This window comes from Leptonotus elevatus, chromosome 9 (assembly GCF_054856555.1).
Source record: "Leptonotus elevatus isolate MCC_2025b chromosome 9, RoL_Lele_1.0, whole genome shotgun sequence".
NCBI classification, from domain to species: domain Eukaryota; kingdom Metazoa; phylum Chordata; class Actinopteri; order Syngnathiformes; family Syngnathidae; genus Leptonotus; species Leptonotus elevatus.
In genome coordinates this window covers 17,814,687-17,828,271 of record NC_141247.1, presented here as the reverse complement: position 1 = coordinate 17,828,271, position 13,585 = coordinate 17,814,687, and the positions used below count along the sequence as shown (strand labels likewise).

General features: G+C 39.8%; 2 protein-coding genes across 6 annotated transcripts in view; one reads left to right on the top strand and one right to left on the bottom strand.

The window, feature by feature from the left end:
• Positions 1-13,585, bottom strand: part of macrod1 (mono-ADP ribosylhydrolase 1) — a 148,496-nt gene that overhangs the window by 95,212 nt on the left and 39,699 nt on the right. The gene's annotated exons all lie outside the window — the stretch shown is intronic.
• Positions 1-13,585, top strand: part of flrt1b (fibronectin leucine rich transmembrane protein 1b) — a 54,363-nt gene that overhangs the window by 34,354 nt on the left and 6,424 nt on the right. For both annotated transcript variants that reach the window (XM_086085445.1, XM_086085444.1), the window contains exon 2: positions 8,377-9,192. The gene's annotated coding sequence lies outside the window, so the exon portion shown is untranslated. The remainder of the gene's footprint in view (positions 1-8,376; positions 9,193-13,585) is intronic.

The window sequence follows — 13,585 nt, the reverse complement described above, 5'->3', positions numbered from 1 at the left end:
GCGCCGCCGTCCATGTTTCTACACGGACCTTTATTGCAGACGCACGCAGAGGACATTGAGCGCATTGTAGCTAACAGGCAGCTCCACTTGTTTAATCATGGACTATTGTTGAGACATCATCTGTAAGTGACTTAAGACACTATCACTGTACATGTGTAATGTAGATATAATGACGTATGTGTGAAATAAATGGTAGTTAGTGTTCGTTTACCTTAAATGGTAAGCGCTAGCGCGCTAATGCTCATCGCGATTGCTAAACATTAAGCATCGGTTAATTTTGATGGTGTTTAATAGTGTATAAATGAGTAGTTATATCCACTCAACTTAACTGACATTCATTCAAGAAGCCATTCTTCAACATGTATCATTATTATACATAATTGGCATCATTTTAAATAATGTCTTCTTCGCCTTATCCGTTATTATGACCATCGCTAATCACCATGTAACTGAACAAGAGAAAACTTTCTTCTTCTCAATTTATTTCACATTAGGCATACATAATTACAGAATTGGAATAAGTCGAGTGGAAAATATATTTTTCCAATTAACCATTTTTTTTTTCCCAGGGGCAAGATTCACCGCTAAGCATTTAATAAAGATCAGCTTTTAATAAACGTAAGTGCATTTTTACGCAAAGTGTGTCATGTTATGAATGCATTTGAATTGGAATTAGCATTACTTATATTTTAATGGTGAATGTCCACTTGAATTTGACCTGTGTCTCCCATAAAATTTCACCACCGCAATCCAAATAGTTTCAAACGCACACGCACACACACTCTGACTTATAGACACGACACGCGCGAGTGAACACCCACTGTGCCGTTTGCGAGACGAGCATCTGTGCCGCTACAGACTTTGCTAAACTGCAAGCGCGCATTTAAACGCACACGCGTGCGCGCCGTGAGCACACATGGGCAATTTTAATGAGCGTGTTCATTTTAAGAGATGGCACCTCCAGGTGAAATAATTGCCGGCATTTGGCCCCGACGGCTGCTTCGATTGCTCTCGAGCCGCTCGTCTTTATGGGCCACGCCGGGCCGCGAATGCCCCACCCATCACCCTGACTGCCGTTTTTAACTGCCGCTCGGTTGCGGACGGCCGCCACATGCTGCGAAGATGCGGCCGTTATATGCATAAGCACACGTTGTAGACACCGATTTGCGCATTAATACTAAAAACACACAGACGCGTAGCGAGCCAAAGGCCAGGAGAGAACAATAGGCCCGCCTGACAATGGGGCTCCGAGGAATTCTCCTCCCCGTTTTAATATTCAACGGAGTGGATGTGGAGCGCGAGCGTCAGCGGGGACGCGTGCTCATCAACCTCGCTAACACCGAGGTTAGACAGCCCCATGATTACAAAGTGCTCACAATTCCGTCCCACTATTAATCCCTAGCTCCCGCTCCACCTCACTTCCTGTCTCCTAGCTCCCTACAGAGCGAGCGGGCTGCCAAGTATCACAGCTGTCACTTTTCTTTGCTCTCGATTTTTCTCAACAGCCTGATGGAGCGAAGCTTTGATGGAAATTGAGATTTGATACAGTTAATTTCCCCGCCACTGTCTATTAAAATGTTTCAAAACTGCGCTAATGCAAATAGAAGGTCATCTTGAGGAGCTTACAGGAAATGGGAAGGCTGGTTGAGCGCACCTGTGTTAAGTGGCGGATTGTCCTCGGTGTGTTTTGCACGACACACAGATTGTACCTTCTTATAATATGTCAACGTTTCTGCAATGATGACAACAAACTATCGAAGAAAACTAATTATGAAGGTTTGTGACAGAAACAGAGAAGATTTATTCAGCAAATTCCCACATCTTGGTGACAAGGAACTACGTTGAAGGGAGTTGAGGAGCTTCGTTTGGACAAAAAGTAGAGCTTTGCCGCGACCTTGTGGCATTTAATGGCAATTATAAAACATACTTACTGAACTCATTCATCCCCAGCCATTTTCACTGAAGCAACCCCCTTCACTCCCGGCTGTTTTACTGGATTTTGACTGATTTTGCAAGGCCCACAGAATATTCTGTTGTATTGCTATAAAAAAACATGGAACCTACCAAAAGAAAGATTAGAGTCTCTTGTTTCATCAGGAGGAAAAAAGTAAAGTTGTATCTGTTTCCGTTTTGCAGCAATATAGCTAAGTTTCATCAACATTCCTGATGAACACACTGACAAAAAGAGCTTGTTGCAAAATGGCCCTGGCTGATCTCTTATACTCTCCGACCATTTAAGCGACCTTTTCATGTCAGAAGCTGCATCAAAGTCTTCTATATGCTCTTGCATAGTAAAAAATAAAATAAAAAAATGAATAAATATGTTTTTGGCAGTGAAGGACAACACGTTTTTTGGGTTTGAATGAGTTCATCTTGCTAACTCTGGCACGGCTTTGTATAATGTGTATTATATAGCAGGTTTCATATTAGCCTTTTACATTATCAGGATTTTCTTTAGCCAATCAGCGGATCAACGAGTTTGAAAAAAAACTAACGGTAACCAATCACTGATTTGATCAAAACATGAAGCCATATATTTATTTTTTATTTTTTTATATTTACTTTGCAGTCGAATGACGTCACAAATAGCAAAAACAAATATTGAAGCCAATTAAAATGTATGGATTTTTTTTTTTTATTCTTCAAAAAATGTCAGTTTGGTATTTTTACATTCATAAATAAGTGCAACACAAGAGCATGTCTACGACTGCCCTCAAAAGATAACGTAAACAACGTTAGCTAATATAGCTTACCACCACTATTTAGAACGTATTGTGATGGATATTAAGGATAGACACACCCGCCAGTGCACTTTTAATCGCTTAATTGAACAAACGGTAACAAAATAAAGACATTCGTAAACTGCACTGGTGTGCAGCGGAATCATTGCGCAGCCATTTGCTGCCTCCCACGTCACTCACCAGAATTTCACAGATACTACAATGTAGAACACAAGTGGACATACACCTCCACTTCCCATGCATATATATTATATTGATATTTATCTTTTAAAAAATTTTTTTTTTTTTGCTTATTGCTCCAATGGGATAATTGGCAGAATATGAGTAATTGATTCTTAAAAATATATCACAGCCCAAGCCCTACACGCTCAATGTTTAGCTTCACGTGTATTCATTATCGTGCTAGGCAAGGAAGAGGGGAAAACAATGGATGGTAGAAGGCACGATGAATGTCACATAGTGCAAGTAGGTTACATGGACTGTCAGACGCAAGCACAATGATTTCTGTCCCCTTCGGCGATGAGATGCTCTCTCTTTTATGCAGGACAAAACAAGTTAACAGAGGGAGTTGGGGGTGAGGCGGTTGGGGGGTTGGTGTTTATTGATCATTCTGAGAGGATATTGCCAGCAACATTTGTGAAAAATAGCGCAGAGGCTCTTTTTTATTCTTCTACTATTGCTTAGTAAAGTCCAAGTGAATAAATGTCACAATGGGGAGAAATGTCTTTCCTTTGCCTGCAAGCCGATCATTGTTTGCAGCATTTTAATATCAGAACAACTGACAAAAGCGATCAACCCGTGATGCCTCAACTCATTTCAGTCCAATCCACAGACATTAGCTTTTGATCATGAAGCGAATACAAATATCCGCCTTTTATTCGGTCTCGGATGGCGGTGAGTTTTTTTTTCTCATTTTCAAGAAAAAAAGAACCCGATTTCACCTTTTACCCTCTGCTGCATATGGAAAAAGCTTTACAGAGGAGTGTTGTCTGATAAAATGCAAGCTGTATTCTGCAAAAGCCTCGAGTTACCACTTGCAGTGGGATGTGACACCAAAGTGTCAGAGAATCCTTTCCAGTGCTCTTGCAACTTTTAGTTACAAGTTGTTTTCACTTCGAACCAAATTCTTCGCTTTTACCTCCCTTGTCTGATTCCCGCCGCCTAAAGCTCCTCACATTACCCGTCACAAAACGGACTGCTCGCTTCATTGAAGGTGGCATTTGCTGTTCATGCATGGCCAATGAAGGTCATCAGAACCCCTCAGTGATTATTTATACAGTTGATTATCTAAGGTCATTCCAGAACAGTGGTACAGATTTCGAGACAATTTTCTTTGCAAACAAAGCGCACGCACACAAAAATATTCTACTGCCACCAACAGAAATTCTTTATCTGTGAAAATAATCTTACACTATAGTATAATATCATAATCTGAGCTCTGGCTTTCGTTTGTAGAGTTGACATGTTCTCACCATTTCCTCCCACGGTCCAAGAACATGTTTCTGAGGTTAATTGAAGGCTAGTCTGTCTCCAGGTGTGAATCAGGTAGGCATAAATGAGTCACATTGGAGATGCACATTTCAGTACGTTCACAACTTGCATATGAGTGTAAAATGCAGCAAACCACTGTTAATAATGAAATATTCTTATCTTAAAGCTAGGCATGGGCCGGTATCAGATTCTGACAGTTTGATAACGGACACCAAAAATATTGCAATTTCACGGTATCGCGGGTTTGCAATTACATCATCAATGTGTAGCTAATTCTATGCTCTTTTCCACTTTGTAAAGTAACATCAGAGCAGAAACAAGCTGGTTTTAGCCATGCTAGTTAGCTAGTTATCCGCCTTGGTAGCAACTTTACTGTATTTATTTCACCAATTAGACACGCTAACTCTTGTAGAGTTAGCGTGTTTAAGACTGATCAAAATGTTTGTTTTAATTTTGAGACAGCGCTAACATTAGGGCTGCAACTAACCATAATCGATTAACTTATTTGCTGCCAAAAACGTAAAAAACTTTCCATTTTAAATATTGCCATGGGTCCAGAAACGTATTTATATGTTTTTTATGTTTGTTTGTTTTTAATGCTAGAGCATACAGAAGGCTTTGATGTAGCCTCTCAACTGCAGAGAACGGTTGGAGAATCATAGTTATTACAAAAACGGCCAACAGGTGGCAGCAGAGTATAAGGGATCAACCAGTGCCATGTTGCAACAAGCTCTTTTCCCCAGTGTTTTCAACAAGATTGTGAATAATGATGAAACTTAGCTATATTCTAATGCTAATTGCTGCAAAACGGAAACAGATACAAATATACTTTTTTTTTTCCTGATGAAAGAAGAGACTGTAATCTTTCCATGTTTTCATTGAAATAGAACACAATATTCTGTGGGCCTTGCAAAATCAGTCAAGATCCAGTAAAATAGCCAGGAGCGAAGGGTGTTGCTTCAGTGAAAATGGCTGGGAGTGAATGAGTTCATCTCTCGATTATTTTTTCAAATAATCGATGAATTGGAAAAAAATAATTGTCATCCTTTAACTGAAGAACAGGACATTATTTCAAGTTGATTATGATTCGGTTATTGATTTGGGTCAGAAACTGGGCTAACGATGTTGTCTATATTGCTAAATCACAAACATACTCTACCGTTATTGTATTTCAGTGTGAATTTCGTTGGTCATTGCTACCGTGCTGAAAAAAACTTCGCCGGACTTACTGACTGTTCATACCAACAACGGGATTGTCAAATTTTGAACCGTGTAACTTTTGGTATTTTCAATTTTGGAGAATCAACTCGCCCCCAAAGTACGTCAGGAGACAAAGTATTGATCTGGAAGATTGATGGATGTAGAGCTTGGACGGATTTGTCAGTGTGTAATGCACAACGCTCCGTCTATGATTATTGACATCATCTCACTACTCCAAATCCAGTCAACAAGTGGACGTGCTTTGCAGACAGCTCTTGTTCAGCCTTCCGTTTCATGTCGAGCGGTTTTCATTACACATGTTCACCATGCTCCGCGCATACGCTATAAATCTGTTTACTATGCCGCAAATGAGATCTCACCCCAGGGTTGTTTGATAAAAAGGACAATTCACCACATCACACACGGCTCTAACTGCCACTCTAAACAGCACCGGATTCCATTTGTGGCAGCAACGAGAGCTCGGTTTAAGGATAAAAATATCTACAGACATAAAGTTCCTCTAAGCATGTGCGTCCTTTGAAAATGAAAACGAGAACAGCTTTATTTGTCTCTATTTGTGTTTAAGCAAACGGCATGATAATGTCCCAGTTGGTTATGTAGTCTACTTATTCCGGGATGGAGTGAACGAGCGGGCGAGCGCAGCGGAGCAGTTAATGGCCTTGATGAGTTTGTCTCCGTACACTCTGTATTCCTGATGAGGACTTTGTCTTGCTAAAGCCAGTGTTCATCTGGGACCTTGATTCTGCACTCAAGGTACAAACACTTAGCGAATGGTGCTTATTGAAAGAGCCAATGCTTTGTTTAAATACAAAAATTTAAAAAAATCCACGCACAGCTATAAAACATAGTTTCCTTAATGGCATGCTTGCACCCACTGGGAATTATCTGCTGCATAGATAACGGGTTGACCTTCAGGAAGTATTTTCACAGTCTACTTTATTTTGACAATAACTAATCAGAAGGGGATAATTATTGAGCCAGTGAATTTTAGTGCGACTTATTGCTTTAGGATGCAAACTTGCTGGCATCTGAACAATGAAATAGCATTTTCTCTTGTTGGTTCTTCTTTTGTTATGACTGCGTTTTGGGTTGGGCCATTGGGTCAATTGTGTTATGACGTTGTTGATGTCAGTTGCTATGCAGTTTCTTTTCTGTGTCTCTTCTTTTTTGTAGTCACTTTTATTTTGTAGTTGTTATGCAGTTGCTATGTCCCTTTTGGTGATCATGTCAGTTTCTAGAAAGCTGCCATATCCCTAGTGATATTTGTGGTTGATATGCAGTCACTATGTCCCTTATGATGATGACAAATTTGTCATTATTTTGTAGTTGCAATACAGTTGCTATGTCCCATATTAAAACGATGTTGTCAGTTGCTATGCAGTTGCTATGTCCTTTGTGATGATGATGTATTTGTCACTCTTATCTTGTCTAGTCCCTTTTATGTTGTAGTTGCTATGTCCCTTATGATGGTGTCAGTTGCTATCAGTTGCTATGCAGTTTCTATGTCACTTATGATGACATTTGTGGCTGCTATGCAGTTACTATGTCCCTTATGGTGATGATGCATTTGTCTTATTTTTGTAGTCATTTTTATTTCGTAGTTATGTAGTTGCTATGTCCCTTTTGGTGATAATGTTGTCAGTTTCTATGAAGTTGCTATGTCCTTTGTGATGACATTTGTAGTTCATATGTAGTTGCTATGTCCTTTATGATGATTATTTATTTGCCACTCTTTTCTTGTCCCGTCCCTTTTATTTTGTAGTTTCTATGTCCTTTATGATGATGATGTCAGTTGCTATGCAGTTGCTATGGTTCTGTATTAGCCACTCTTAATGTGTTTAGTCAGGCTTATTTTGTCATAGAGTTCTTTATTTTGTCATGTAGATTTGTGCATCGCCTAGCAATACTAACTGAATAACAATTTTGTCAGTATGCTGAGATTACTTAGCCGAGGTTTCTCTCAGCACATTAAGGTTTCTCATCCCTACTCTTCCCACAAGCTGTTCTTCCATGTGTACTGCATCCAGTACTGCTCACTGGGGTTACTTTGTACTTTTGAGTTCTGCATCCAGCCCACTCAAGGTTTCTTCATCAAGTGTTTTCATTAAGGCCATACGAGTCCAGCCCTGGTCTCTGTTACTTTGTATTTTTGTATGTTAAGACTCCATTTCCCACCTCACATGTCTTGTCTGCGTTTGGGTCCTAAATCCACACCTCATGTGACACGTTAACATTGGTTTTCATTCAACGAGAAACAAAAGTTCATACACTAAACATGTAGCGTTAAATGGTATTGGTTTTTAACCAGTTGAACATTGCATCGCTGCTTTCACATTGTGAAAGAATGACGTTCATCACTTGAAACCTAATTTGCGCAAGACGCACTGCACTATTAGCAGCAAGTGACTGGGAGTGCAAGCAGGCATCACGTCATTTAATGAGTGTCATGAGCCAGAAATATTAAGAGCTCCTGTGTCCAACAGTTTTAGTTTGATCTTCCCCTAAACTGCAGTTAATGAACTGGCCCGCAACCAATGCAAAAAAGGCTGACATTTATGCATCCTCATCACGCAGCCCCGTCTCACTAATTAAATTTGATTCACTCAGACTTTCTGTTGGTTGGTTGGTTTTCAGGCGAAACTGCAAACAAGACTTCAGATCATATTTGCACTCTTGTTTGTAGTGGTTTTTGAAAAGACATCCGATTAAGTTTATATATTTAATGGTGTAATTGGGATTAAGAGATTGTGACATTTGATTGTGATTGAGAACACTGAATCACTAATTCCCTGACTAATTCTGGTAATTTATCCTAAAACAATGAACATTGACTGCACTCATTTATCGCATGTTTGGAGCTAGATCAACAAAATACTGTTTCAAACAAGAAGAGTTAACGATGTGTTCTTCTCTGTCCTTGCAGGCAACAAAACGACCTGCTGAAGCAAGCATCGGTGAAGTGCACCTTCAGCATACCCAGAAGAACAGTTCTAGAGACCCGCGGGAGACTTTTTACCCTGGACTGGCCATCAAAACCCTGAATAGAGTGGACTACTTTTAAGAGCGAAGCAGTAACTGAGAGGAAAGGAGTTCAAAACAAGGCATCACAGAAAAAAAATCACCTCTACATGACTGAACTCTGAATTGAAATCCTTCAAGTGGATTTTTTTTTTGGGGGGGACGTTTATCTTCACTTAGCTCACTGAGGTTGTGCGCTCCAACCCCTTTTTTTGCATGACCCACTGCTAACGTGAGCATCCCTGAAATGTCTTTGACTTCCAAAAAGGACCCTAGAGCCTAACATCGGTCTTGGGACTGTCTGGCCAAACTGTCGCCTTTTGGTGTTGGAGGAGTGTTTTCTGAATTAGGCCTCTGGACGCTTGCTGAAGATGACTTGAGTTGGCAGGCCTAACAACCCCGTTATTCACAGATAGAGCGAGAGAGCCTGGCAGTAAGAAAACACAGCGCACAAATGTGGTGGCCCTAAGCCATGCTGGTGTTGCTACTGGAGCCCTGCAGTAAAGACTATCATTATCCCTATCATCATTTGTCCGAGCTGAGGAAGATCCCAGGGCCCCAAGGAACTAGACTATATATCTGAACGGCTCGAGGAAGACAGAGCGCCGAGACCCACTGCGACATCCTCAGTCGCTCATACAAAACCGACTGAAACTCCTCTCAGCCAATTCCTCACTAAGAAACACACAACTGCGGCAAGTGAAAGGCACGGACTGAACAGGTTAGCAAGCCCTAAGCAATCGTACTTTAGGTCGATAAGACCTCTTACACACACGCTTAGTCGTCCTCACACGCACACACACACGCACACACACATGCACACACTTGCTTTCAACTATTTGAAAACTGCAAAAGGGTTTTATCTAGGAAATGATTCCTTCCATCCACTTTTGTAATGAGATGCTGGAGTCACTAACATTATTATGTACGGGCAATTTTCGAGTCTCCAATTAACCTACCATGCATGTTTTTGGATTGTGGGTAGAAACTGGAGCAATTGGAAAGAAATTAAACAGGGTTTCTGCAGGTATCACCAAATCTAATTGAATGCTTCTTAACTCATTTGCTCCCAAAAATGTTTTAACGTGTCCCAAAGACGTATTTATATGTTTTATGCTAAAGCATACAGAAGGCTTTGATGCAGCCTCTCGACTGCACAAAATGGTTGAAGCAATGGTAGTTATTACGAAAAAGGCCAGCAGGTGGCAGCAGAGTATAAGAGATCAACCAGCGCCATGTTGCAACAAGCTGATTTCCCCACAGTTCTAAACAGATTTGTGAATAATGATTAAACTTAGCTACATTCTATTGCTAATTGCTGCAAAACGGAAACAGATAGAAATATACTTTTTTTGAAAGAAGAGACTCTAATCTTTATTTTGGAAGGTTCCATGCTTTTATAGCATTAGAACACAACATTTTGTGGGCCTTGCAAAATCAGTCAAAATCCAGTCAAACAGCCGGGAGTGAAAATGAAAATGGCTGGGAGCGAATGAGTTAATGCCATTTTAATGCACCTTAAAACTGCATATAAATACGTGTGCACACGCACACACATATACATAAATATATGCATATACTGTTTCTAAATTAGGCCTGTCAGTCGATTGCAATTTTTAATCGTAATTAATCGCATTATTTCCGTAGCTAGCTTGTGATTAATCGCATGCTATACCTATTCTAAATGTACAATTAAATTGTGTTTTCAAGTTTTTCATACTCTTGCTAACACATATGTGGCCAAATATGGTTACCAAATAACAAAGGTTGTATCTTTCAGTTCATTTATTCAGTAATTTTATAGTAATAAATTCATTAAGTGGTTTGAAGTTATATATATATATATATATATATATATATATATATATATATATATATATATATATATATATATATATATATATATATATATATATATATATACACATACAAAACCGTTATAAAGAGTATGAAACATTGAGTCATAGATTTGTGTTTATTTTCTTCCACTAGGTGGCATTAGAACTTCATGTTGGACGTTGGTGACAGGAACAAATTGTGCGCAATTCAAATTGAGAGCAATTATATTGTATGCATCAATTAATTTTTAATGCCTCTAGTCATCACATGTAATGCTTTTTAAGGCCTTGAATTTATCACATCCCATTTAATGACTTTTAATGTTTTTCAATGACCCACAGAAACCCTTGTTGAAGGATGTGAGAAGTAAAAGTAAGCCAGATGAGGGCAAAAATAATTGATCCACTCATATTCATTTATTTTCTGAGGAGCTTTTTTTACCGGTTGCCAACCAATATGCTGGGCAATTATTAATGAGGTATTGACAAAGAATCAAGTCTGTGCCATCTGCAGAAAAAGCAATGTGAAACACTTGACTTTCACAGGTTCTTCAGATAAATTGAGCAAAGGAAACTGAAGGAGAGATTAGACGTGGGCCAAATAAATGAACTGGAGTTGATTGATTGAATCTGAGTATGTTCGATTCAACAGACGGAGGAGAAAATAGCATATGCATGAGGATGATGAGGCGCAGGAGGCAGTGAATACACAGAAAGTATAAATATCAATTCTGAGGATCTTTATGAGGATGCGTTTAAAAAAAAAAAAAGTAAATCTTAAAAATGTGAAGTGTTATAGTGTTGCATCAAAGCGTATGCTTGTCAATATTCGTAGACCGTTGCCAATGTTTTTCTACCTTTGAAGTCCCTTTTGTGCCCATATGTTCATTTTAAATTCTGGCAATGATTGGAATGGTAAAATGGAAAATGGAAATTAGATTTGGAGAAGAAAAAAAAAGACTGGATCCATACCAAATCACATGGCATACAGTCTGTTTCTTAACCATTAAGTACCAATTTGCACCGACAGAGCTGGTGGTTGACCTTTTACAAACATGAGCACAAATCAGTCATCAGCGGGGGCGGAGCTATGGGGTGGCACTCTCTGGCCACGCCCCTGGACACTCCACATCTCGGGGAAATGTCTTGACACCTATGACTTTCCTGACAGTTTTACAATATTTCCCTGTAAACTTGACTCCATTTAGAGTGGCGCCAAACAGACTCCGTTTTAGAGGAATATTTACACTTGAAAGAGAGTAAAATAAAGAATTAAAAAATAAATAAATAAAAGTAACTCAGTGGTTGAGGAACGAACTCACGACCTTCAGCTTGGGAGACAGCCGATCTACTCCCTGAGACACACAGTTAATGCAGTATGTCGCTCGTGTCCGCTGTAATCTTCCTAACCCCGAGACCCAAATTGATGTTTTTGGTCTCCTCTTGAAGATAAGCAAACAGTAGGAGGGGCATAGCTCAGGTGGTAGTCTGGCAGTCTTCCAAACTGAAGGTCGTGAGTTTGTTCCTCAACCACGGAGTTACTTTTATTTATTTATTTTTTAATTCTTTAAACATTGGCCTACTCAAAAACGGATTCTATTTTGTCCCACTATAAATAGAGTCCAATTTACTGTGTATTAACTGTATACTTTCATAGCAAATTTCAAATTCATCTAAACGCTAAAAAAAAAAAACCTGTCTTTAGTCAAGAATATTTGATTCAAGCTTGATTTGTGTGAATGAATGGGCCATCAACGGCAGTATGTAAAATTGTGTCGGCCTTTGTGTCACGCTGGCCATCCCACTACGCCCCCGCTCATCACCTATTCACAAACACTAAAACTAATAATTAGCTCTTTTCTCACGTTTCTTTCTAGCCCTTTCCGCTCTCCTCACGTGTCTGACAGAGCAGCTCTCCATCTGCCTCCGTCCCTCATTTCCATCCGTCCCTTTTCCTCCACAACAAACCCCCCCAACCCACCCCTCTGTCCGTTCTATTGTTGCCATGTCGCGTTCGCTTTGCATGGATTTTGACTGCAGCTAAGGGGCAAGTTTGCATCTAGCAAGTTGGAGTTTGTATACTAGCACATGCGCACGGGCGCATTTGCAAAGAAAGGAAAGAAAAAAAAAAGACTTGCCTTAAGAGGATTTGTTTATCAAATGATCTGTCAAATCACGTCAGGGAAAAAAAATAGAGCCTCAGGCAAAAGGGAGAGAAAAAAGGACTCAAAACGAGGCGAGGCCACCCTGTAATCAACACAACTTTAACCACTCTATGTTATGCATGTTCTAAAAATAGTTCAGTCACAACTAGTGAGATTGAGAGCAAATCATTATTTTGCATGTTATGTTATATTGGTGCTCATTTGCACACATCATAAAACGTGAATATGGGACCACAGTCACGTTGCAGAAAGATATTTCAGGCCTGAATAATTTACAGACAGTAGAAAAACAAACAAGATGTGCATTATGCATACTGGCTTTCATTGAGACAATGGAACAGTATGTGAGAGCTTTATGATCGCGTCTTTAGTTTGAGTGGGCATTTCATCAAGTATGAAGAAATTCTGCATTTCCATTGTGGGGTTCGATGCGGCGCTGTCACACCGAGGTTATTACGTCTGTTGTCTTCACCGCCAGCAGCAGCACTGCGTGCAATTAATCGGATTTCCTCTTCCCAATCATTTCGCCATTTTAGTTTCATGTCAGTCACTCCATTTCAGTTAATCTCTGTCACTGTCCAATTTTCTCCATCCCCGTCATCCATTTGCTTTCCCTGATTCTTGTCATCTTCTTCAGCCAATCACTCCACCTCACATCTCTGGCTGCGTTAAATTGCCCATTTGTCTGCTCGGTTGCGCTGACCCAAATAATAACGGACAGGCTCTCCAAAGTATGTTTCAGCATTCAATCCCCAGATCTCCTACTAAACTAAGAAGAAAAACTTTACATTTAGTAAGAGTTGACTGCAATTACGTCAAGCGATTCAAGAGAGACAGGCGAATCAACATGAGTGCTTTTTTTTTTTCTTGATTGTGTTTTGGCTGTTGAGATGTACGAAAATCTTTTTGAAGTCACGGAAAATGCCATTCTCAGCTGTTTGCGTTGAGACGAGAAACCTATTTTCCAGTATATACTTGGTATGACGTCATGCCTGTAGTGTGTGCACTATTTTTTACTATTATACCGTCTCCAAATTATTACGTGTATTGTAATGCTACAAAGGAGAGCCACAGTCAGTTTCTTGAAAGCTGGGAGAGCAGTAAAACAAGT